Source organism: Chiloscyllium punctatum, chromosome 40, assembly GCF_047496795.1.
Source record: "Chiloscyllium punctatum isolate Juve2018m chromosome 40, sChiPun1.3, whole genome shotgun sequence".
NCBI classification, from domain to species: domain Eukaryota; kingdom Metazoa; phylum Chordata; class Chondrichthyes; order Orectolobiformes; family Hemiscylliidae; genus Chiloscyllium; species Chiloscyllium punctatum.
In genome coordinates this window covers 57,834,202-57,861,448 of record NC_092778.1, presented here as the reverse complement: position 1 = coordinate 57,861,448, position 27,247 = coordinate 57,834,202, and positions in this window count along the sequence as shown.

The window sequence follows — 27,247 nt, the reverse complement described above, 5'->3', positions numbered from 1 at the left end:
TGTGCAAATTCCACACAGGCAGTTGCCCAAGGCTGGAATCAAACCTGGGACCCTGGTGCTGTGAGGCTGCAGTGCTAACCACTGAGCCACCGTGCTTTAAACAGTGATGTCAGGATAGTTCGTTGTCTCTCGAAATTTAACAGATTATGGCGTGAGGCGAACTTTTCTGTGTGTCTGATTTTAACTAGCAGAGGGGTTTACCCCATGTCGTAAAACCATCTCTCCCACTGGGTGAGAGTAAAATAATCAGACCATTGAAAAGTTACAGTGTAGAAAGAGGCCCTTCAGCCCATTGTGTCTCTGCCAGGCAAAGAGAGAAATAAAACTTGCTGCCCAGTCTAATTTCACTTTCCAATTCATGGTCAATAGCCATGCAGTATAGGAATTCCCGTGCAGATCCCCATTCCTTTGAAATGAGTTGCAGTTTTCCCCCTCAGCCACCAAGCTGGCCAATGAATTCCAGATACCCTCCAGCCTCTGGGTGAAAACGTTTTCCCTTGTGTTCCCTCTAATCCTTCTGCCAATTACCCCCTGGTAATCAACCTCTCTGTTAGGGCAAACAGGCCATTCTATCTGTACCTGTCACGATTTTGTACACCTCAATTAAGCCGTCCCTCAGCCTCCTCTCTTCTAAGAAAAACAGCTCTTGCTTTGCCCAAACTTTCGTCAAAGTTGCAATGTGAAAACCCTGGCAATATTCTGGTAAAACTGTTCATACTCTCTACAAATAAAGCATGTCCTTCCTGTAATGCAGTGACCAGAATTGTACTCAGAACTCCAGCTGTGACCTGACCAGCATTTAATACCATTTAATACTTCCTTACTTTAGTATTTCATTTTCTGCCCGATAAAGGAAAGCAATTCAATTTTTTTTATTGCCTATCTACCTGGCTGCCATTTTCAAGAACATGCATTCCAAGATCTCTTGCTTCCTCTATCCATCCTAATGTCCTTCCTTTCACTGTATACCGGTGGCTCAGTGGTTAGCACTACTGCCTCGCAGTGCTAGGACCTGGGTTCAGTTCCAGCCTCGGGCAACTGTCTGTGTGGAGTTTTCACATTCTCCCCATGTCTGTGTGGGTTTTCTCCAGGTGCTCCAGTTTCCTCCCACAGTCCAAAGATGTGCAGGTCAGGTGAATTGGCTACGCTAAATTGCCCATAGTGTTAGGTGCATGAATAGGGGAATGGGTCTGGGTGGATTATTCTTCGGAGGGTCGGTGTGGACTTGGTAGGCGAAAGGGCCTGTTTCCGCACTGTAGGGAATCTAATCTATACTCCTTTGCTTTACTACCTTTGACAAGCCTCCAGTATCTGCTGACTGTCCTGTGAGCCTGTCACTGTTTACTGGGTGGTAAAAGCAATAGATCCAACTGTGATTCTACCCAAGCCTTCTGATCCTTTCTGCCATTGGCTGACTCTCAAACAAGGAACACCAGTAGGCCATTCAGTCCCTCAACACCGCTCCTTCATTCAATAATATCATGGCTGATCTGATTGTAATCTCCAGTCTGCATTCCTGCCTGCCCCTGATAACCTTTCACCTCCTTGCCGAGCAAGAATTTATCCACCTCTACTATAAAAATTTTCAAGGACTCTACTTTCCCCACTCTTTTCTAGGAAGAGAGTTCCACAGGCTCATGACCCTCAGAGAGAAATAAAATTCACCTCCTCTCTGGTTTGAATGACTGGCCCCTGATATTTAAACAGAATATTTTGATTCTCTAAAGGTAAACATGCAGGTTGAGTCTGTGATTAAGAAAGCGAATGCAATGTTGTCTCTTATCTCAAGAGGGTTGGAATATAAAAGCAGAGATGTACTACTAAGACTTTATAAAGCTCTGGTTAGGCCCCATTTGGAGTACTGTGTCCAGTTTCGGTCCCCACACCTCAGGAAGGACATACTGGCACTGGAACGTGTCCAGCGGAGATTCACACGGATGATCCCTGGAATAGCACATGAGGAACGGCTGAGGATACTGGGATTGTACTCGTTGGAGTTTAGAAGATTAAGGGGAGACTTAATAGAGACGTACAAAATAATACATGGCTTGGAAAAGGTGGATGCTAGGAAATTGTTTCCGTTAGGCGAGGAGACTGGGACCCATGGACACAGCCTTAGAATTAGAGGGGGTCAATTCAGAACAGAAATGTGGAGACATTTCTTCAGCCAGAGAGTGGTGGGCCTGTGGAATTCATTGCCACGGAGTGCAGTGGAAGCCGGGACGCTAAATGTCTTCAAGGCCGAGATTGATAGATTCTTGTTGTCTAGAGGAATTAAGGGCTACGGGGAGAACGCTGGTAAGTGGAGCTGAAATGCGCATCAGCCATGATTGAATGGCGGAGTGGACTCGATGGGCCGAATGGCCTTACTTCCACTCCTATGTCTTATGGTCTTATAGTGACCACTCATTCTAGATTCTCCCACAAGCAGAAACATCCTCCCCATGTGTACGATGTCAAGATCTCTCGGAATCTTACAAGTGTATCTGCCTATTGCTTTCTTCCTCATGAACTTCACAAGATTTCACTCAAAAATCATCTGTCCTATGTGTCTTTTTTATTCTAGTCACTCTTTCAGTAAAGACATTTTGCCTGAATTCTGTATTAACAATAACCTTTTAATCCCTGATTTGGACTCTCTCATCAAATGGAAACAAACTCTATGCGTTCAATGTATAACAATCCTTTCCGACTTTATAAAGACTTTTCAGCCGTCTCTTGGGAAAAAAGCCCCAGCTAATTCAATCTAGAATGCAATAGAGATGGTCAAATGAGGATGACAAGTGTGAGAGTGTAATACTGGATGATCTGGTTCCATATACAGCATTCTGCATTCACCTTGTCATTGAAGCTGAAATTAATGTGTACCACACTTGGTAAAGTACAGCTCAAATGAATTTAATTTTACTACATTGCCCTAGTTTCAGTTTTGTATCTATGTCATCCTTGTGCTATTTAATGTGAAAGTATTAAGAGGTCTGCATAAAACAAAAAAAAATATAATTAAAGAAAAAATGTCTCTCTCAGAATACTCCAGCAGGTACATTGGAAGTATAAAGCAGAATAGTGTCATGTTATTGATAATAATTTAATGACCATGATGGGATTAATCAATTTGATGGTATAGTTGATCTAAAACTGTAAAACCTATCATAAATTATGCAGAAGACCTTGCAAATATACATCAGACAAATGGGCAGGCAGAGTCACAATATTGCATGCACAATTCACATGGAATTCTTATAGATAAGTCTATTAAAGGCAAGGTCTAATTCTAATAGTGGGCGAAAGTGAGGACTGCACTTGCTGGAGATCAGAGTTGAGAGTGTGGTGCTGGAAAAGCACAGCAGGTCAGGCAGCATCCGAGGAGCAGAAAAATCGACGTTTCAAGCAAAGGATTCCTGATGAAGGGCTTTTGCCTGAAATATCGATTTTCCTGCTCCTTGGATGCTGCCTGACCTGCTGTGCTTTTCCAGCACCACACTCTTGACGATAATTCCAACAGTGTCTGAGACATACTAATCAGACATCCAGTAATACAGACATTCACTTAAGTTGAACACCCCTACAGTACATGTTCCAAATTTGCCAGTGTTCCTGTGTTACATTCTTATGGTCAACTGCCTGCATCTCTGCCTATCAGAGTCTTGGAGACTGACCTACCTGTGAGGTTTAGCAGTATCATCGGAAAATCCTGTAAACCAACATGACAATGGTTTCCTATGGCTTGATCCCATCTCAAAGCTCATGATCACAGCAAAGTGAATTACATGGGTCTTCCAACCAGATAGAAATGGTGACTAACTATCTTCTAAACTTTCAACTCTATTCTATCTAGGCAGCAAATGGAGGATCCAAAGTATAATTGTGTACCTTATATTTGACTCTCCTAACACTATCCCGTGACTCTTGGAATCTAGCAATCTTTCCAGCGTGAGGACAAACGATCTTCCCCATTTCTACAATGGTGAACATCTTGCACCTTCTTCCCAGTTAAACCATGCTTTGCTTCACCAACCTAGTCACCAAAGCCTGTTATGTGGCAGATTTCAGAGCCAGTCACAGGAGCCCTTTCATTTCTCCATTGTACCTTCAATTCAATAGATCATCCCAAACATAACACTGTTACTGAAGTCCTATTTGTAACACTGTCCCTTTTTCAGTGAAGCACAGCTGAAACATGTTCCACAAGAACACAAAGACCTCAGACTCTCACGTTCAATGAGTGTTTCTTTATTTGGTTCTTTGCTTGCCAATTGCATCTTAACCCTTAGCGCAGCCATATCAAGACAGAGGTGTTCACTTCACCGAACATTCACACAACCCAATTCAATTTGGGTGGAAGTGGTCAACCCAACACTAAATGTGTAATTAGGCTTCTTCAACAACAATCTGATGATTTGTGAGGTTTACTAATTTGTTTCCAATTCAGTTTCCATGCATTACGCACGCTCCCGGTTTCTATCTAAGAAACAATAGGTATAGAATCCTTGTAAAAATAATTTTGATTTTCAAACCAAACTACATTTCAGAATCAAACATGAAATCAAAACATGCTCTTTATCATGGTGTACAGCTACTGGCCACAGTGACTGTAAATGCATGAATAATGCCCTAGAGAGACACACTCAGTAATTCCCTACTGTGAGAGAGGCTGAACTTTCCTTAATCAAGAACCAAAATGACTGTGGATGGTGGAAATCAGAAACAAAAGCAGAAATTACTGGAAGCGCTCAGCAGGTCTGCCAGCATCTGTGAAGAGTAATCAAAGTTAATGTTTCATATCCAGTGACCTATTCTGAGGAAGGATAAGGTTGTTAAGAAAGCATGTGGTGTTTTGGTTTTCATTAATAGGGGATCAGGTTTAAGAGCCATGAAGTTTTGCTACAGCTCTACAAGTCCCTAATGAGACCACACTTGGAATATTGTGTCCTGTTCAGGTCGCCCTACTATAGGAAAGATATAGAGTCTTTGGAGAGGGTGTAAAGAAGGTTTACCAGGATGCTGCTTGGACTGGAGGGTTTGCCTTATGAAGAGAGGTTGACTAAGCTCGGACTTTTCTCTCTGGAGAGAAGGAGGAAGAGAGGTGCCCTGATCGAGGTATACAAGGTAATGAGAGGAATGGATAGAGTCAATAGCCAGAGACTTATCCCCAGGGCAGGATTGACTGGCACAAGGGGTCATAGTTTTAAAATATTAGGAGAAAGGTATAGAGGAGACATCAGAGGAAAGTTCTTTATGCAGAGAGTTGTGAATGCATGGAATGCATTGCCAGCGGTGGTGGTGGAAGCAGAGCCATTTTGGACATTTAAGCGACTGCCAGACATGCACATGGATAGCAGTGAATTGAGGGGTGCGTAGGTTATTATATCTTACACTGGGATTAACCTCGGCACAACATTGTGGGCCAAAGGGCCTATTCTGTGCTGTACTTTTCTATGTTCTCTGTTTTCTTTGCAGTTTGTGTGTATCACTATTGGAGAACATACCGGTAAAACTCCTGGAAATTGGCTGGAAATTAATGGAATATCATTCTACATTTCTGACTCCTATTGCAGTTCCATGTCAGAATATACTGGCTCCTTCTATCATTCAACCCACTAGTGAAAAGTATAGCTGCGTTTTTAGCCTTCACACTGATGTTTTATAAATTGCAGCATGGACCTTCCCAAAATCTTCCTGTCCATGAGCAGGAGTAGTGTCAGGCAGCCTACATGCCCTTGGGTCTATTGTTATAAAGTTGAAGGTATGGACTGTACCTTTAAGAGAGAGTGAATACTGTTTGGAACTGAGAGCTTGGAAGTACCTGGGTGATATGACTACACAGCAGTCTCAGAGTGTGCTGGAAAATTGAAAATATGCAACAGTTGGCTATGAAATGGATACTTGCATTACTTGCTGTTAAATTATGTCCCAGGATATTAAAACCCAATCGAGTTTGAATTTATTGTTTTGTCAGCATCGAACCAATGAGACGATCTGCTGATGGGGATATAAAAAAGGCAGGCATTTTGAAAATTGGAGACAGAGCAACACAGATCCAATAAATTAGGAAATATTCTTTATCAAAGGTACCTTTCCATAAGAAACATATTTGCAGTTAAAAAAAGCTGACCCAGGAGATCTTTTACCAGATGATGACAGACACTGAAGAGGACAGCCGCTGTATGGTTTTGAAATTAAGTTGATGTAATTTTAATGAGTGTTTTATTGGAACAGTATACTGTTATAGAGTTGGAGGCAGGTAATCAGCAGTTAAGAGAAAGGGGTTTTAGAGTTGTGAAGAGTTGTTGTTTAATGCTCACTTTTAGAGTTAAAAAATAAATGGATCTTTAAATAGCGGAATTTGAGAGTTGTCTGTCACTTGTATTTTAACAGATCACAAGGTGAGGTGAGCTTTTCTGGCTGTTTGGTTTAATTAACAGAAGGGTTCACCTCCATGTTGTAAAACTATAGAGGTAATTGAATGGCCAATTAGTAGTCCATGGTACACTAGACAGGGCAGAGATAGTGATACGCCCTGGCACTTTTATGGCAGATGTTTACACAAGGCTGTCCACCAGCAGCTGTACCAGTGAATGTGGTAGAAAAATAGAACCCTTAATTTATCCACTGGGAAGGATGCTCTGAAAAAGAAAAACATACTGTAGTAGCTAAAGTCAGACACCAGCTCATTATCTAACAGTGAAAAATACAAAGAATATCTTGTTAGAATCCAGAGAGAGACAACTAAACCACATCAGTCCTTCTATCTCTCACTTTGCAACATAGGAAATTAACAGCTTCAAAGACCCTCAAACTTTACCCCAATGGTTCCTAAGCAGATATTTTTGTATATGGGGTGGCATGGTGGCTCAGTGGTTAGCACTGCTGCCTCACAGCACCAGGGTCCCAGGTTTGATGCCAACCTAGGGTGACTGTCTGTGTGGAGTTTGTACACTCTCCCTGTGTCTGCTATGGGTTAGGTGAATTGGCCATGCTAAATTGCCCATAGTGTCAGGGGTGAATATAGGGTAGGGGAATGGGTCTGGGTGGGTTACTCTTCTGAGGGTTGGTGTGGACTAATTGGGCTAAAGGGTCTGTTTCCATACTGCAGAAAATCCAATCTATCCCAGACTTTGGGAATAATCAATTCTTGACATCGCTTTAAAGTTTAAGCAAAAAGATTTGCAATTTATTAACAATACAATAACTTTATTGACAGTTCAAAAATTAAACAACAAAATAATCTAATTTGTCGATGCTTTAAGCTTTTCAAAAGCTTATGTTTTCAGCCTGACTCACACTAAAGACAAACAAACAAACAAACACAGATAAGGGCTACATTAAAGAAAGTAACAAAACTGGCTAGAATACTTCAGTGGTTTTCATAATGCATTGTTCTAGATACATAGATAATGGTTGATTTTCTGAAGATTTTGATTAAGGCCACCTTTACAGTTCACTCAGGTAAAGGTAATAATTCTTAAATTTAGTCTTCTATCCTCTGAGCTTCCAAGAGCTGCTGATGGGAGGTTAGACACGGAGATGTCAAACCTTCAAACAACTTGAGTCCTTTTCACAGAAAATACAGTTCAAAACGCCAGGGCTGGAGTGGGCGGCACGGTGGCACAGTGGTTAGCACTGCTGCCTCACAGCGCCAGAGACCTGGGTTCAATTCCCGCCTCAGGCGACTGAGTATGGAGTTTGCACATTCTCCCCGTGTCTGTGTGGGCTTCCTCTGGGTGCTCCAGTTTCCTCCCACAGTCCAAAGTTGTGTAGGTTAGGTGAATTAGCCATGCTAAAATTGCCCATAGTGTTAGGTGAAGGGGTAAATGTAGGGGAATGGGTGGTTTGCGCTTCGGCGGGGCGGTGTGGACTCATTGGGCCGAAGGGCCTGTTTCCACTCTGTAAGTAATCTAATCTAATCTAAAAAATGAAAAACTCAATTCAAGTTCTGGCCACTCCCTGACAGACTGACTGTCTCCTCCACAAGATCCCAGCTACCATTCGCCATCTGCTTGAACAGGCTCTTTTCCAAACTTGCCAGAACTAATTCATGGATACTGACCTAGTTAATAGCCAACTTCTACTGTCTGTTTAAATGATATGCTCTTGCCTTGGTGATAAAGCAATTATGGAACCTTTCTGTAATTAACTTCCAGGCCTGGCCTTACAAATAAGCAAAACTTGTTTGTTCTGCTTGCCTTTTAACACAAGATGTGACCCAGACTCCAAAGGTCATCTTTAGCTCAGAATTCCCAGTTCACAGCTGCAAACCAAAAAAAAGCAATGAAAAATAAAATGATAAAAGAGTAAAAATAAAAAACAAAAAATAAATCAACAAAGTTTCCAACAATCTGTTATGCAATTAGTTTGAAACTATTCACAGTATAGTTTCACTTTCTCTTCCATGGATGAGCATAGGATAGACCTAGTTTATAATATAGTCCAAAGATGTGTAGGTTTTGGTGGATTGGCTGTACTAAATTACCCATAATGCCAAGGGATGTGCAGGTTAAGGTGGATTGGCCGTACTAAATTACTGATAGTGCTCAGGGATGTGCATGTTAGGGTGGATTGGCCATGCTAAATTGCCTATCGTGTCCAAGAATGCATGGGTTAGATGGATTAATTATTGGAAATGCAGGGTTACAAGGATAGAGTAGGGGAGTGGGTCTGGGTGGGATGCTCTTTCCAGGGTCGGTGTGGACTTGATGGGTTGAATGGCCTGCTTCCACATCACAAGGATTCCATAATACAGCAAACTTATGACTTGGCATTCTCGATAAACTGGTAAAATTATATACCTGAAATACCGGACGTTTACAATATTATCACAGTCTCTGTGATGTCAATTGAGAGTGAGAGTGAAAAGGCTCTCTGCAGATACATTTTACCTCCTGCAGTTTGTTTCTATTACTTAGGGTGTGTTTTTTTACATTGATTACGTAGACCTCTTGATCAACAGGAATATTTTGTCGACCAGTACACTCCTGGTCCCATAGATGCTGGCTCATAAAATGCTTGCTGTGTAAGTGTATAGGAGTTGTCAGCATGACATATGGAAATCAGATGTAAATTAACCATCAGTTTTTATCTGATGCATGTGATAGATTTAATTGTAAGTAAAGAAAGCAGATGGCCATGTGAAACATTGTTTCCAGCAGATAACTACTAAGGATAAGATAAATAAGACAGTGAAGGAACGGTGATATATTTCCAAGTCAAGATGGTGAGTGGCTTGGAGAGGAACATGCAGAGTGGGTGGTGTTCCCATGAATCTGCTGCCCCTTGTCCTTCTAGATGGACTTGGTCCTGGGTTTGGAAGGTGCTGTCTGAGGATCTTTGGCGAATTTCTGCAGTGCACCCTGTAGATAGTACACACTGCTGTTACTTCTTTTTAATTAAAACTCAGGGAAGAAGTTTGTGGAATTTTTTCCACAGTAATGCTTGCTGCTTGTTTTGAAGATGTTGTAGAAATATACGCAGATTTTGGTGCAGCAGCGTATTCAAAAATATGAAACAACTAGTAAATAGCTGTAGGCCATGAAGGACTGTAGATATCTCTCTTCGTTTGATCGGCTTGTGTTTCATTGATTTACAGGGGGAGTGGGGTGATGAACCAGTGGCTAACTGCTACACTGAAAGTGTTGTAAGTCATGTTAATTAGTACTTCCTGACTGAATGTCACGTAGCAGGGTTATCTTTACCTGCTGGTGACATGCAGAGGTCATGCTTGACAGGATAAACCAATGGATGATTACTGATAATGTTAGCTGGAACAAGTGCAGTACAACATGCCCGACTTTGCCACTTGCTGGATTGATCTCAGTTTCTAAAAGGGCTGCATTGCATTTGCTGTCTCTCAGCTCTTTCCCAGTAGCTGGTTAGCTCGCTTGGTGAAATGATTAGAGCTCTGTTCACAACAATTCCAAAAGGCTTCCACAACAGGACCAATGTAATTGCCATCTTGACTGAAGTTTCCACATCTGTTCATTCTGGATGCAGAAAGCTGTGTCGCCAATTATCTTTCTCACTAACGGAGAGAGATATGTACGGTCCTTCATGGCCTATAGCTATTTACTAGCTGTTTCATATTTTTGAATACGCTGCACCAAAATCTGCGTATATTTCTACAACATCTTCAAAACAAGCAGCAAGCATTACTGTGGAAAAAACTCCACCAAGGGCTTCCCTGAGTTATAATTAAAACAAAGTAGCAGCATTCTATAGAATGCACTGCAGAAATTCGCCAAAGATCCTCAGACAGCACCTTCCAAACCCAGGACCATGTCCATCTAGAAGGACAAGGGGCAGCAGATACATGGGAACACCACCCACTCTGTATGTGCCTCTCCAAGCCACTCACCATCTTAACTTGGAAATATATCACTGTTCCTTCACTGTCGCTGGGTCAAACTCATGGAATTCCCTCCCCAGTGGCATTGTGGGTCTACCCACAGCAGCTAGACTCTGGCGGTTCAAGAAGACAGCTCATCACCACCTTCTCAAGGGGCAACTTGGGACGGGCAATAAATGCTGATCCCCCCACCGATGCCCACATCGCACAAATGTTGAAAAAAAAGGTGAACTTGGAGATAGGTTTTGATGTTGGAAGGAGAAGAGGGGGATGCAAAGAGGCTTATGAACTTAGGGAAGAAATTCTCAAACTTGGTGCATCAGGATCTGAAGGTGCGATACCAATGATGGAGCAGGATTACACCACACGCTCAGAGCAACATGTTTGAGAGAAAATCTTGGAAGAAAGACTGGAGAAGATTGCAGCGAGAGGGGAAAGAAAAGGTCATGATGGATTGAAGCAGGAAGTTTAAATTGAAAAGGCCAGGAGATTGGAAATCCCTTGTAGATCAATAAGCAAATGGTGATGGGCAATCGTGACTTAGCTTAAGATAAGATCTGAGCAATAGCGTATTGCAGGTGGAAGAGAAAATGTCAACCAAGAAAGCATTGGAGAGTTGTCTGTGGTGACAAGGCAAAGATGTGGCTGTCAGTGCTAAATGGAGTGACTTAAAACAGTATTTGAGATAGAAACAGGCTGTCTCTGTGACAGAGCCAATTTGGGGTAAACTTTCTTTTGGGGTGATAACATCAAAACTCTGAGCAGTCTGGTTCAGATGGGGACAGTGAGGGTGATGAAGTCATTGGACATGAGTACAGATTTCCTAATGGAGGCCAAGGATAATGTTTAGCAGAAAGAAGTTACAGCTCATTCAATATTGGCTGAGCAGTTGAATAATTCGGAGTAACTGGAGAGGTTGAAGGAACTGGGAAGGACAGGACAGGTGCTGGAGAACTATAATTATTTATCAGTGTCACACACGTCTAGAATCTGATCATGTGTCATGGATAAAGCCTATCAACATTTATGGAAAAGCACGTCATAGAACATAGAACATAGAACATAGAACAATACAGCACAGAACAGGCCCTTCGGCCCACGATGTTGTGCCGAACATTTGTCCTCACTTAAGCACCTATCCATGTACCTATCCAATTGCCGCTTAAGGTCACCAATGATTCTGACTCTGCCACTCCCACAGGCAGCGCATTCCATGCCCCCACCACTCTCTGGGTAAAGAACCTACCCCTGACATCCCCCCTATACCTTCCACCCTTCACCTTAAATTTATGTCCCCTCTGTTGTACCCAGGGAAAAAAAACTTTCACATTGTTATAACTTCCTACATCCCTATTAACGTAGAAATCTATGGTTGTGTTGCTGTGAATTACCTTCATTACAACAATGATCACACTCCAGACACATTTAATTCACTGTAAAGGACTATTGGATATGCTGAGGTATTGAAAGTAGAAATGTAAGTCCTTTCTTTTTTTCTCTAAATGACACTCCCCTATCAGTGACAGTTCACTAAAACTGTATTATGGTTGATAAATTGCAGCAAAGGGTCTGTTTCCATGCTCACAAACAAAAACAGAGGCTTCTGGAAAAGCTCAGCAGGTCTGGCAGCGTCTGTGGAGAGAAATCAGAGTTAACATTTCAGGAGGAGGAATCAGATAACAGGAGGAAGGGTCACCGGACCCAAAAAGTTAGCTCTGATTTCTCTCCACAGATGTTGTCAGATATGCTGAGCTTTTCCAACAATTTCTACTTTTGTTACTGATTACAGCATCCACAATTCTTTCAGTTTTATTCTGTTTCCGTGCTGTATGACTCTATGACTTTAACTCAGTTTAAATCTCATAGCTTCTCAGCCTCTTTAGCTGAGGTCAGCTCAGTTTTCCAATCAACTCTGCTTTTAAATTTCCTTAGTTAAAAATCACACAATACCAGTTTATGGTCCAACAGGTTTAATTGGAAGCACTAGCTTCCACAACCACCTGATGAAGGAGCGGCGCTCCGAAAACTAGTGCTTCCAATTAAACCTGTTGGACTATAACCTGGTGTTGTGTGACTTTTAGCTTTGTATACCCCAGTCCAACACCGGCATCTCCATATTTAAATTTCCTGTCAAGCTTCCTATTTAACTAATTGTAATAACATTCAGTCAGCTCTTGTGGTGCAGTGGTAGTTGCTTTAGGCTATGCTTTGTGAGAAGACCTCCACCTTCACAGTCTTCTCTCTGCTCTGATCTCTTCTTATGATCCATTCTACTGATGTCAGGGCAATATCATTCGTTGCACATCCTTCCCTTGCACGAACCAGGATACTACGCCTCCCACAATTTTCTCTATTACTCAGTTTACATAACTTAGACACTGTTTTTAAATCATTTACATTCTCACTCTTATCATTATCATCATCTCCCTCAAACCCCTCAAAATCCAAATCTCACAGGTTGTGATGATCTGAACCTTTGACTGGACACCTGGATTTTGTTAGCTCTATTTCTACTCAAGAGGAATGGGTCTTACGTTTCCAGGCAACGCAGTACCATCTTGAATGATATTCAACACAGTCTGGATATCTTAGTCCAACAATATGATAATCATACTCAGTGTCATTTCTTGGTTTGAGTAGAATTGTTACTTTGCTGCTTCTCCTGAATACAACATTAAATATGATCTTGATTGATCTGTTCCTCTAAGGCCTCTTGCTTCTGCTTCTCTGTCTCTTATTCTGACTTTCTGACCTAGTTTCAAAGTCAACAGTGCTTTATCCTTATGTTTGGAATAATATCAGTTCTACTGCTTTTTTGCTGTGGTGCTTCTTTATTCTTTGACTTCTTGTGATCTTTGCAGTTTATATTTGTCTTGAGATTGCATTTTGATGCCAGTATTTCTGTTTACAATCTTCTTGCAATGAAGAATAAACATTAGTGAAACGTGTTGTTCTGTTGTTGAGTAATTTGGAAAGTAGTGACTTTATAGTCTTGACCTTCCTCTTTTCTCCTCTGTTTGATTGAGGATGAAATGCAGAATGTCTCACTGGGAGATACCTGTCTTTGAAGTAAACTTTCTGAAGTTCATGCTCACAAATTCGGCTCTGAAACTAGTTCCCCTCAGACAACATGTGGTTGCAAAAGCTCATTTCATGTTCTTGAATCACTGACTCTGCTACAGTTGTACGATGTGGAGATGCCGGTATTGCACTGGGGTGGACAAAGCTAAAGATCACACAACACCAAATTATAGTCCAACAGGTTTATTTGAAAGCACTAGCTTTTGGAGCGCTGCTCCTTCATCAGGTTGCTGTCCTGAAGAAAGATCTCGCTGATGAAGAAGCAGTGCTCCAAAAGTCAGTTATATGAAGTCTTGAAACCTCAATAACCATCTATTAGGACTACTTGCATCTTCCTTGTGAAGTTGAATAAACCTGCTGCTAGCCTTCCCATAGCCAGCCTGGAGATTTTGAGAACATTAAAGGCTCTCTTGGACTTTTACTGTTGACCTTCCACTCGGAAGATGATAAGGTAAAACGTAAAGTGATCTCTTGGTTAATTAGCTTTTGCTACATCTGATTGGTCCTCCAATTTCAAGAGTGTGGCCACCATCCAGAAACTGATTTCCATGTCAAAAAGGAATAGGCCCAATGAAAATCCCAAACAGTGACCGTTTCACCCTTGGACTGGTTTTGAGATCCAGAAACTGACCCAATCTCAGCATTCCACATTCCTGGGGAACAATTCGGCTTCAGCATCCTTTCTTTCTGTGCAATGGGTGGAAATGTCATTCCAAACATTTGGCAGTGGTAAATAGCACCCCATCACTGCAGCACATCACCAAACAGTCATGACACCCCAAGCACTAAATTGCATTTCCAGAATGAACAGTCGTGTAATATGTTTGAAATTAAGAGCTATGCAATCCAGTTAGCCTACGATGGTGGTAGAGAAGCTACAGGAGAAAGAGAGAACTTCAGATGCTGGAGATCAGAGTCAAAGAGGATGGTGCTGGAAAAGCACAGTCGATCAAGCAGCATCCCAGGAGCAGGTGAATCAATGTTTCGAGCATAAGCTCTCCGTCGGGAATGTGTCTGGAAACCACTTACTTATCACTGGCGGCCAGTGTCAATAATTGACAGTTGTTGTGACCAAACTGTAATCATCAAGGTCTGGATATTCAGGGGCTAAGTCAGGTTGCTGTGGTGATGGCCGGTCAAAGGAAGAGGAGCAGGGTTGTGCGTCTGCTTATTCCTGATCCTGCTGAATGTCATTAAAGCAAGGTGGACGCAGGAAAGTGAAGTCGCAGCGTTGTCAATTAGGTTCGTTGATGTAATTGGGCAATATTTTCTGAGTTCCTGACGAATCGGGGTTCAGACAGCAGCTGGGAAATATGAAAAAGCTGAGGAACTCCAGTTTGTTGGGAACAGGGTCAGTGGTGTGGAGAAGGTTTTATTTGCTTGAGGAAAGTGCACATCAGTAATATCCCTACCTCTGACCAGGCAGGTCTACATTGAAGTTGACTTGTCTTAGAAGTATAATACAACATGGCTGAATGAGTTGATTAAAAATAATATTGCAAGGAATATATTACACAATGTTTCATATTTAATCATGTTTCATATTTAATCACTGGACCAGAGTTTGAAGGGTTGTGATTGTCTGAATTTTTTTAGGAGGTCAATGAAAAGGTCTTATTAAATGGAATAAGCTTTATTCCATTTAATAATGCCTTTTCAAGTCCTCAAATGAGCACAGTGAAAAGTTTACAGTTGCTGTGTTACAGCAATAGGTTAGGTACGAAAGTACCTAAGTACAGACACTTAAGATCAAATTCTTAGCAAACAAAAGAAAAATTAGAAATGTGAAGAAATTAATAGTCCGGCTTTATGGGTCATCGGGATATGCTAAGTTAAGAGTGTGGTGCTGGAAAAGCACAGCAGGTCAGTCAGCATCTGAGGAGCAGGAGAATCGACATTTCAGGCCTGATGGAGGGCATTTGCCCAAAACGTCAATTCTCCTGCTCCTTGGATACTGCCTGACCTGCTATGCTTTTCCAGCATAGAATTCTTGACTCTGATCTCCAGCATTTGCAGTCCCCACTTTCTCCATGCTGCCATTCCTACTGAGATTTTCCAGAAATTTCTGTTCTTGTTTCAGAAACTTTGTCTGTTTCCTGTCAAGAAGGGATGGGTTCTCATTTGGAATATGATCTCATATCTTCAATCCTACCACCTATGTCGGAATTAGGCCGCCTTATACAATTATGTGAATGACACACAGAGAACACAGACATCAGCTTCTGTTTTCGTACCATTGCATTGTACATCTTGAAAAGATTAATTGGTCATTTTAGGCTTTGAAAAGAAAATGCAGTAAAACAATGAATAAAATTGAACAATACGATGCAGCAGTTCAGCTAAATTCAATAGAGTTTAGCGATTCACTGCTATGAATGAGTAACACAGTTGTAGAAATAAGGTTCTTCTTTAGCTTTAATTACATCCAATTTGTCTTAGACTATGAACTGAAATATCAGACAAATTCCCTGTAATTCCTTTCTCTTTAAATATTTTATTGCCTGCCTCTTTATTTTTGCGTCTCCTGTTTCCATTAGGAATATAAATGATGCAGGTAATTTGCGAAACGGTAACAAATTCTTGCTGGAGTTATCTAAAGTGGCAAACTTATGCTTATACAATGTACAGCTGTAATGTAACTATTATTTTCATTTCCCCATTCTGCAACTATGGATAGTACTTGGTACTGTGTACCTAAGATGGTGCCTTGTGTTGGTGACATTGTCACACTGTACCTAAGAATCTTGTTCCTAAAATGGTGCTGTAGGTGGCGACCTATAAGCTTTTCATTGTACTCATTTGAGTACATGTGGACAATAAAGCTAATTCAATTCAGTTCAAGCTAAGGTTTTATTTGGCTCCATTGGTGAGACTAGAGAGAGTGGGCCTGGAACTTTACACTTGATAGCCCTGTCAGTTTGCCAGCATCAATCCTCCCCATTTCCTCTAATCCAACCATTCCAGATTATGGAGGAGTGGGGGTGGGGTCAAATGGCTACTTGACTGCAAACTGTGATGGCCACAATTGAACTGTAATGAAATGGGGATTCCCCAGTTAATAGGTGAGCCCTGTACATTGGTTGAAAGTAAAATGAGACATAGATTCCACTTGGGGCACCCACGTTTCATGTTACCATTTAAGCAATCCCCCACCCCTCACCCACCCCATCCCAAACACCAAAGCTAATCTACCAATAGATTCAGCCCACACTTGGTAGCACTGGCTATTCCTACATTCCAAGATTTTAAAACTACTGAGAGAATTTTTTATTATTCTTTCACAGGTTGTGAGTATTACTGGCCAGGCCAATATTTATTACTCATTTTTAATTGCCCAAAGGACAGTTAGGAGTCAACCACATTGTTGTGGGACTGGAGTCACATCTAGGCCAGACCAGGATGGTAGTTTCCCTCCTTAAAGGACATTAATGTACCATATGCTTTTCTCCCCCAACAATCGATAATGAATTTAGTATCATCACTTCATTCCAGATTTTTTCTTCATTGAATTGAAATTCCACTATTTGCCTTGGCAGGATTCAAATCCAGGTGCCCAGATCATTGCCTGGATCTCTGGATTATCCAATGATAATACCTTTTGGCTATCACAACCCCTACTGCAGGTGGTTAGCGAGCATCCTCTCTGTTATAAACTGGCTTTCCAATCAAAAATCAGGACAGTGCATCATCACAACTCTTTGCAGGGATCAGGGATTAGATATAATCTCCACATATCTTCCAATCAAAAACAAAATAGAAATTGCTGGAGAAACTCAGCAGGTCTGGCAATATGTGTAGAGAGAAAACAGGGTTAATGTTTCAGGTTTTTTGAGTAGATTCCCTACAGTGTGAAAACAGGCTCTTCGGCCCAACAAATCCACACCAACCCTCCGAAGAGCAACCCAGTCAGACCCATTCCCCTACATTTACCCCTGACTAATGCGCCTAACACTATGGGCAATTTAGAATGGCCAATTCACCTGACCTGCACATCTTTGGACTGTGGGAGGAAACCGGAGCACTCGGAGGAAACCCACACAGTCACGGGGAGAATGTGCAAACTCCACACAGACAGTTTCCCAAGGTGGGAATCGAACCCAGGTCCCTGGTGCTGTGAGGCAGCAGTGCTAACCATTGAAGTGACCCTTCAAAAAATGTTTTATTTATTTTCTAATCAACCTGTTCAGAGGTGGCAACTCTGGAGCAGCTGGGAGTTGAACCAGGTCTCTTGGCTCAGAGGTAGAGGTGGACATTACCTGTACACAGTGGTCCTAAATAAAATCTGTGTTAGCTGAGAGATAGCATTATTGGATGCCATCTGCTCTCATATCTGCTTCAACCCTTAGCATTATATTGCCACCACGGTTCAATAGAATGGGCCTTTATTTCTGAAAGAATTGTGACTGAAAATGGCTAATAAAGAGCTATTTAAAATGGAGGGCAACACAAATATTAATGAACAAAAATAATAAGTATTGCAGAATTAAAGATTAAAATCACTGGCCTTGCATTCTTCAGAGTTTAGAGAAATGAAAAGTGATTTCATTAAAATTCATAAAATTCTTGAAGGTGCGACGCTGTTGTATATTGGTCCAATAGAGTCTGAACGGCTTGATAGTGAGGAGTGCCATTAACACCATCCATTATGAAGATGTCATATGGATTTGTGGACAGTGTACTTTGAATGGACTTTAAATGACTGAGATCTAACATTTGTTTATAGAGTCATTGAATCATCCAGCACAAAAACAGACTCTTTGGTCCAACCAGTCCATGCTGGCCATAATCTCAGACTAAACTAAACTAGTCCCACCTGCCTGCTCTTGGCCCATATTCCTCCAAGTCACGTATTATCCAAATTTAAACATCATAACTGTACCCACATTCACCACTTCCTCTGGAAATTCATTCCACACACGAATGACTCTGTGTAAAAAAATTGCCCTTTTTTTTGCATCTTTCTCCTCTCACCTTAAAAATATTCACCTTAGTCTTGATATCCCCCACCTTAGGGAAAAGACACCTGCCATTCACCTTATATGTACCCCTCATGATTTTACAAATGTCTATAAAGTCACCCGTCAACTTCCAGTGCTCCAGTGAAAAAGTGCCAGCCTACCTAGCCTCTCCTTATAGCTCAAACTCTCCTCTCCTGGCAACATCCTGGTAAATCTCTTCTGAAACCTCTCTAGCTTAATAATACCATTCATATAACAGAGCAACTAGAACTGGACACAGTATTCCAGAAGAGGCCTCTTCAACTTCTTATTTCCCTCAAAATCTCAGTGATGATGGTTCTCATAGCAATGTAATTAGATGCTTACATGCAATAAATTGTGTGGTCTTAATCATGGGGAGGTGGTGGTGGACTATTCATCCTGAGTCTAAGATTAATGGTCTGAGGTCATGGTAGGTGGTGAAATCTGAAACTAAAAATAAAAATCTGGAATTTAAAACTAGCCTAATGGCAACCATTGATGTAAAAACTCACCTTTACCTCATCTGGACTGCATATGACTCCAGAACATTAACAATATAATCATTTTTTGCAAACCACCCTGCGCCCCCTTTCTCCTATAGTAGAAATTATTGTGACTGTTTGAAGTTTAGATTTCTTGTGTTTGTCCTGATGAGTGCAAGACTGAAAACATTAGCAACACATCTCCTTTTTCACTAATATTCATTTAGTTTTTTTTATTCAGCTCTTGGATAAGAAAGTCTCTATTAGTTTAGGATAGCCCTGTTCCCAGATTAAGTTCACTGGTAAATATATTACATTCTATACACTTTGTTGGAATAAACAGCCTGACAGATCTGATGTTACAATACATAAACCAGAAGCAATTGCAAAATGTGCTTGTAGACTATCTTGTGAACATCTTCATCTTTTAAAATGTTTTATCGTCAGAATTTCCAACAAAGTGTTAAAGCTGTGGCATGAAATCCAGTTGCTTATCGAGCTGCAATGAAGAAGGTTTTGAAGGTCTTCATTAGTGAAGTATTGGGCCCTTCTCCTACCGTGATAATATGTTACTACTTCAACCATAGGGTATTCCCATAGGCTGTCTGAATACCAACCATTGGTGGCTTTGGGTATAGGGCTGCCATCAATCTATCCTCTGCTACACTGAAAGACTGTTTAAAGGTCTGTGGTGCACCTAGAAAATGGTGCAATGATTTTAAAAATCTACCCAAAATGCTTTTGCCACAAACTCATCATGTGAGGATTTTATGAATTAAGGTTAGTGCAGAGGAAAATCAGCTGCATGACTCAACACAACCAATGCTGGAGATCACAGAGGGTCAGGCTGTATCCATGAAGGAAGAGCAAGCAAACATTTCATCAGAACTTTTTTCTTAGATTACTTACAGTGTGGAAACAGGCCCTTCAGGCCAACAAGTCCATACTGACCCGCCACCCACCCAGCCCCATTCCCCTACACCTAACACTACGGGTAATTTAGCATGGCCAATTCACCTAACCTGCACATTTTTGGACTGTGGGAGGAAACCGGAGCAAACCCACACAGACACACGGAGAATGTGCAAACTCCACACAAAGAGTTGCCTGAGGCGGGAATTGAACCCGGGTCTCTGGGGCTGTGAGGAGCTAACCACTGTGCCACCATGCCGCTTTTTTCATTTTCGATACAGATTCCAGTATCTGCATTAATTTGCTCTGAAATCTGCCTCATGTTATTTTTGGATGTTAAGGGGACTGACGGTCTTGGGAAAGTGAAGTTGAAGTAAAAGATCTGATAGCCTGATTAAGTGTTAAAACAGACTCGAAGATGTGTTGTCAATATTCCTTATTGATTGACTATCAGGATTTTAGTCTGGCCTTCCAGATCTGCACTGACGGTTGGAAAGCCGCACATCTATTGATTTCTTTTTGAGCCGAGAAAGTTTCACCAAGTTTAGCTCTTGAATAGTAAGAGAGTAAGGCTTTCCTGAAAAAAATTAACTTCCTGCTGAGGTTTCAACAAATCACCACTAAAAGTTGGGAACCTGAGGACAGTTCGAGTGGAAAACCCAATGGATTGGTTTAAACTTGCTGAACTGTAACTTTCTGTAGTAATTGCACTTTCCCAGACTGTGCTATCAAATTCAACAAAGCCAGAGATGCAACCTCCACTCTCGAAATGTGGAGAATTAAATAGCATCACACCCCATACACCCCCACACACCCCGACACACACACACACACACACACACACACACACATACATACACATACATACACACACACACGGACACATACAAATACATACACACACACACACACACGGACACACACATACACATACATACACACACACACACATACACACACAGACACACACGCTGACACACACACACACATACATACACACACACATGCACACACACACAGACACATATACAGACATACACACATACACATACATACAAACACACAGACGGACAGACAAACATACACACACACAGACATACACACACACACATACACACACACACAGACACACACACACAGACACACACACGGACACACACACATACACATACATACACACACACGGACACACACATACATACACACACACGGACACATACATACATACACACACACACACGGACACACACATACATACACACACGGACACACACACGGATACACACATGGACACACACACATACCAACACAGATACATACACACACACATACCAACACACACACACTCACACGGACACGCACATGGACACACACACATGGACACACAGACACAAACACACACACATACCAACACACACGGACACACAGACACACATGGACACACACACACATACCAACACAGATACATACACGCACACACACAGATGGACACACACATGGACACACACACAGACACACGTACACGATGTTGAGTCAAGCCATGGTGGAATTTCGTGCTACAGTGACATTGTCTGTGCTGTATCAGGTGCAAGGCTCTGAAAGGGATAATCCTGACCATTGCATTATGCTCTGCTCAATGTGAATATGTCATATGGACTTTGGCAGGACAATTCTGGATCTTGAAAAAGATAGAACAACAATCCAAGGCTCCCTCACAGTCTTTGTAGCAATGTCTATTAGATCAATGTACCTTGTCTCTAATTACTATCATGCAATAAATTAGACCATTATTAAGATAAGAGCCTCTTTCATTAGATTATCTCATAATCTTGCTGTATCACATTTCATCAAACAGGACCTATAGACACAGCCTAAAATTATATTGTGGTGATTTAGAAGCCTAAACAGACAAAGTTGAATTTTTGAAGAAGATTGAGGAGGCAAATGAAAGCAGGAGATTCATTATTTAAACCATGGTAAAGATGAGAAGAATTTATTATGACAGGAAATAGGATTTTTGCAGGAACAAAAACGGCAGCAGGAATTAGTACCAGTCCCACAGATGACAGTAAATAATGAGAAAAACCCATTAAAGGAATGGGATACATTTTACAGAGCAGATGGCAGCAGGATTATTTCAGTAAAACAGTGAAAAGAACAAGAATCATAATTAATGCTGCAGATAGTGGGATTCATTTGGTAAAGCCATTAAAGGGGACAAGAATCATTTATTAGGCTGCAAAAGGTGGAGTAGTCCACTTTGGTTGCAAGAAGGTAGAAACAATCCATTTTACCTGCAGAAGATGGAATCCTGCATTTCAATTTGACCTGCTGGGAAATTGGAGACTTTGCTCTCAAACATCATGATATTTATATTCATTGATGGTGTTATGAAGCCGAATGAGTGTGTGTTCACTTTAAAGTAGAGAGTGTTTTCTGAATTTTGGAGTGAATTTGAAGTGCAGGCTCAGCTACCCGAATGGAACGGCTAGGAGATAGGCTGTAGCAAAATAGATACATGTAACAATTGGTTGTGAAATGGATACCTGAGTTTTGGTTGCTGTTTTGACAACAATTCAAATTTAACCAATTAAGTTAAATTATGCTTAGGATACTAAAACCCAATTGAGTTTGAACTTATTGTTTTGACAAATCAGACAAGTGAGATGGTATGATGTGTGTGTGGTGGGGGGGGTGGGGGTGGAGATGAACAAAACATGGGTATTCTGAAAATTGATGACAACTTCCACCGAACAGTAGAGCAACTGCCATAGAGCCGGAGAGCTAATTGCTCTCAAAGAAATTAAAAGACATTCTCTGTCAAAAGGTACCTTTTCCTGTAAAACATATTTGCAGTAAAAAGAAAGAAGGTAACCCAAGGAAATAAGCAGATAGCAGATTGAAGACAGCGGAGAAGACAGAGACTGTATGGACCTGAGATTAAGTTAATGTAATGTGTAATAAGTGTGTTTTTGGAACAGCATGTTAATAGGATTGTGTTCAGCTAGGGGAAAGAGTGTTCAGTTTGTAAAGAGTTTTGTTTAGTGTTCTGTAAGAAAAATGAATTGTTATTTTTCTTTAAATAGTGGAAATTAAGGTTTCTCTGTCACCCATTCACATCTTAACAGATTATGACGTGAGGCAAGCTTTTCTGGGTGTTTGGATTTAATTAACAGAAGGGTTTGACCTCTGCATCGTAACGATGGGATGAGGGCGTCGTTGGCTAGACCAGCACTTATTGTCCATCCCTAATTACCTAGAGAGCGTTTAAGAGGCAACCACATTGCCGTGGGTCTGGAGTCACATGGAGGCCAGCTCAGGTAAGGATGGCTAGTTCCTTCCCTGAGGAATGTTAGTGAACCAGATGGGTTTTTCTGACAATCAAAACATGGTCATCATTAGATTGTTAATTCTAGAAATTTATTGAAATCAAATTCCACCAGCTACTTTTAGCAGGATTCCAAACTAGGCCCCCCCAGTACATTGACTGGGTCCTTGGATTAACAGTTCAGTGATAATACCACTAGGCCATTTCCTCCCATTTCATGCTAGACCCGACTCTGAAATACATTGGGTTCCTGAGAGTGGAGCATTTGTACATAATTCACAAACAAGACTGACATTAAGAATGAATGGTCTCCATTGAGTGGTTGGGGTGGCAGGAGATAAGAGTTTGTGATGTAAGGTATCTGAACAGTTAAAGTAACAGGTAAGAAACTGAGAGTAGGTAGGGTGGCATGTGGGTTCCCAATTAGTGTGATAGGAGGGGGATTGTGGGGAGAGTAGCAATGCCAGGTGAGTGAGGGGGCTAGGACAGCTATGTGAGTGAATGCTTACGTAGATAAAGAGGAAAGGTTGGGGGATGTTGAGTCAGAGTGGTGGTGGTGGTGATGCTGTGGGTGGAGGGGGGGAGTTGAGGGGGACGAGTGAGTTGGGTTTACTGTGTCTGGGTCAAATGTGTCAGCACTAATTCCAATAGGCCAAAGGGGAACAGTCAGGTGTTCAGGGGGGAGTTCAGCGGTGAGTTGGGATTCAATTAATACTTAACCAGGAATTAAAGCTGATTGCAATTCCTCTGACTTTTCCTGGGTAACTGTTCATCTCAAGTGAGTCAAACTCTCTGAAAATTTTGACTTTAACTCAGAGTTTGGAACATTGTTGGAGGGTTCCAAATGCCAGGAAAAGTTTGCAAGGAAATTCTCACTTCCCAGGCAAGTTCCTCGGAGTCAGCTGTGTTGGGAGTTTTGTGTGCCATCAATATCCAACTCCAACAGAGGATGCTGGAAAGGCGATCTCTCCACCAGAAATTTAGGGCCAATCTGCTTTCCAAAATTGTGCATTCTCTAATTCTTATTTTTGAATTCCAATATGCTTCGCTGGGCCTATGGAGCGGACTTGTAAAGAAACACTGAGCAGGAGCTTACTGGGGGAGGGGGGGGGGGGGGGGGGTGGCGGGGGTGGGATGGACCGCTCTCCCACATAGAAGGAAATTCGACTGAAGCTGCCTCAGCACGTCTGCCTGACAATCCTGCTGATTGGCTAACAGCACCATGGCACCAGAGATCATTAGTAGACACCTGTGCGGCTGCAGGCGGGTCTCAAAGTATCTTCATGACTTCCCCAAGTGGCTTCATCCTGGGGCTTTAGACTGAGGAAGGATCCCCCTTGGAATATGAGTCCGAGAAACATGAGGGCAGCATATAAGGTAGTGGAAGCATTTGGTAAAAATGGGGAGCTCTGATGTGTGCAAGACACCTCTGGATATGGTGCTTTCTCATTCTCATTCTCTGTCTTTGTTCAGGTAGATCTTTATAAAGAGGCCCACTTACAGCTCTACACAAGTCATGCGATGGCATTGCAGCCTTTCATTCATACCAACAAGCCTGACTGACTTCTCATGATTTATTCCAATGTGTAGGCTGAAAACCATTTACAAAGACTGACCTTTTTGGATATAATAGGTGTCCTATGATCCTGCCCCAGTAGCTACCTCATGACGGTGCGCCCCTCCGAAAGCTTGCACTTCCAAATAAACCTGTTGGACTATAACCCGGTATTGTGTGATTTTTAACTGTATTATGGCGGTGAGCTCAAGATTTGAATTTTATGTGCTCCCTTCCCTCATTACTGGAAACCTACCCAGCGAAGGCACATATAATCTCTTTCATCATGCCAGGGCCAGTAGGAACAGCTCTGTCTCGGGCTTTCTGGAGAGCTTCAGCAAAGCTGGAACAGTTGCATCTGATTTTCTGTTTGCTGACCCTGCAGCCTTCAGGGCTCCACGAAAAGTTGAATAATTTTAAAATCTGAACACCTCCTTCCAAGTCCTTCACCCATCTCCAGTCCCCAACCTCTATCATGCTATACACTGCTTTCAACACAGCTATCCATTTTCACCCAGTTATGGGCTTCATTCTTGGATTTCCTTCCTCTTCAGTTACCCTTTGTCTGTTTGACTGTTGTCTTTTTTTCGGTTCCATCTCCATCTGTCCATTCACCCCATCCTCCCTACCCACCCAATCCCTGTCTTCAGCATTTGTATCGCATTTTCCTAGCTACTCTTAGTTCTGATGAAGAGTCACTGGACCTGAAACGTTAACTGTTTTCTCACCACGGATGCTCCCAGATCTGTTAAGATTCTCTAGCAACTTCTGTTTTTTGTTTCAGATCTTCAGCACATGCATTTATAGAACATAGAACATTACAGCACAGTACAGGCCCTTCAGCCCTCGATGTTGCGCTGCCCTGTCATACTAATCTGAAGCCCATCCCACCTACACTATTCCATGTACGTCCGTATGCCTGTCCAATGACGATTTAAATGCACTTAAACTTGGCGAATCTACTACCGTTGCAGGCAAAGCATTCCATACCCTTACTACTCTCTGAGTAAAGAAACTACCTCTGACGTCTGTCTTATACCTATCTTCCCTCAGTTTAAAGTTGTGTCCCCTCATGTTTGCCGTCCCCATACTTGGAAAAAGGTTCTCCCTGTCCACTCTATCTGACCCTCTGATTATCTTGTATGTCTCTATTAAGTCACCTCTCAACCTTCTTCTCTCTAACGAGAACAGCCTCAAGGCCCTCAGCCTTTCTTCGTAAGACCTTCCCTCCATACCAGGCAACATCCTAGTAAATCTCCTCTGCACCCTTTCCAAAGCTTCCACATCCTTCTTATAATGCAGTGACCAGAACTGTACACAATACTCCAAGTGTGGCTGTACCAGAGCTTTGTACAGCTGCAGCATAACCTCCTGGTTCCGGAATTCAGTCCCTCTATTAATAAAGGCCAAAACACTGTATGCCTTCTTAACAACCCTGTCAATCTGGGTGGCAACTTTCAGGGATCTGTGTACATGGACACCGAGATCTCTCTGCTCATCTGCACTCCCAAGGATCCTACCATGAGCCCAATACTTTGCATTCCGATTACTCCGGCCAAAGTGTATCACCTCACACTTGTCCACATTAAACTCCATTTGCCACCTCTCAGCCCAGCTCTGCATCCTATCTATGTATTCTTTTACTAGGAGCATGTTCAGACTCAGACCATTACTTTTATTTGAATCCTTTACAAACGGGGAGTACATTTGCGCGCAATGAGCCTGGAGTTTGAGGTCTAAATTGGAGACCTATTACATGGAGAAAGATAAATTTTTTAAAAGATTGAATTCCTTGGCATGCTACATTTAATGAGCATTTAATTCTTGTGAATAATTAAATGGGTACATTGTTTAAAGTTTTATAACCTTAAATGGAAAAAAAACGCGTTTTTTCTGTTTTTAATATATTGCTGATATTTAATATTACCAGGGTAATCCACTTCATTTTCTAAGGCTGTGAAAGGGATGGTAGTAGAATAGGGCTTCTGAGCACAGAGCTCATCCACTCCATCTGCTTTACTCTTCACTTGTATTCCCTTTTCTTCTCTCCTTTTTTTTTCTTTTATCTTACTGACCTCTTGTTGAAGAGTTTGGTTGTGGTGATGGTGTCAGTGGTGGTGAGTGAACCTAGTGCAGACTCCAGTGGACCCAGCGTGGGCTCACGACAGTGTCATCAGAGGCAGGTTTAGGTTCCGGTCAGCTTCTGAGGCGGTCCCAGCACTAACTCACAGCCGCTTGCTGAGGCAGAGACGAGTTTGGGTTCCCTGTGGAGACTGCGGCCATTGCAGATTCACAGAGATGATGGTGGAGGTTAGTGGGGGCCTAGCTGCAGCTGCATTGATCCCGAAGCAGACTCACGGTGGTGGTAGAGTCAAGTTTGCTTCCCAGCATTGGTGGCATCTGCATTGGTGAGGTCAAGCAAGGAATCATTGCGGCAAGGCCATCGGTAGGGGCAATATGGCACCAAAGAGTGGGCGATGATGAAAGGGACTCGTGACTGGCCAGCAGACCATGACTGAGCACTTAACAAGAAGGATCGTAAAATTTGAACACTGTTTCTTTATCTCT